The sequence below is a fragment of the Hippocampus comes genome, unplaced genomic scaffold, assembly GCF_001891065.2.
Source record: "Hippocampus comes isolate QL1 unplaced genomic scaffold, H_comes_QL1_v1.1 C16211652, whole genome shotgun sequence".
Lineage (NCBI taxonomy): Eukaryota > Metazoa > Chordata > Actinopteri > Syngnathiformes > Syngnathidae > Hippocampus > Hippocampus comes.
Genome location: NW_017826381.1, coordinates 1 through 280, shown reverse-complemented (window position 1 = coordinate 280; position 280 = coordinate 1). Strand labels below are relative to the sequence as shown.

At 48.2% G+C, this 280-nt stretch overlaps 1 long non-coding RNA gene across 1 annotated transcript; it reads left to right on the top strand.

The window, feature by feature from the left end:
• On the top strand, positions 1 to 257 carry LOC109508554 (uncharacterized). Its single transcript, XR_002166687.1, has 2 exons — positions 1 to 51; positions 129 to 257. It is a non-coding gene; the product is annotated as an uncharacterized LOC109508554 (long non-coding RNA).
• The last annotated feature ends 23 nt before the right edge of the window (positions 258 to 280 follow it).

Genomic DNA, 280 nt, shown 5'->3' with positions numbered 1-280 from the left:
GCGCCAGACACAGGAGCCAGATTCTCGTCTTGGGTCCCATCCAGCTTATCGGTGAGTAGCACTCGAGCTTGACACCGAGGAAACGAGCAGTCACGACATTCTCCACGCTTGTCTTTTCTTGTCCTTAGACCCTGACAAAAAGGAAAAGGGCTCCGCAAAGGAGGACGCCGGTTGACAAGATCATCCACATTTGTACTACGAATCTGAATCGCAAATCAAACATACTCACCTTTGATTAAAAGCCGCAAGAAAGACAATCTGGGATTTTTCTTTACGCGCT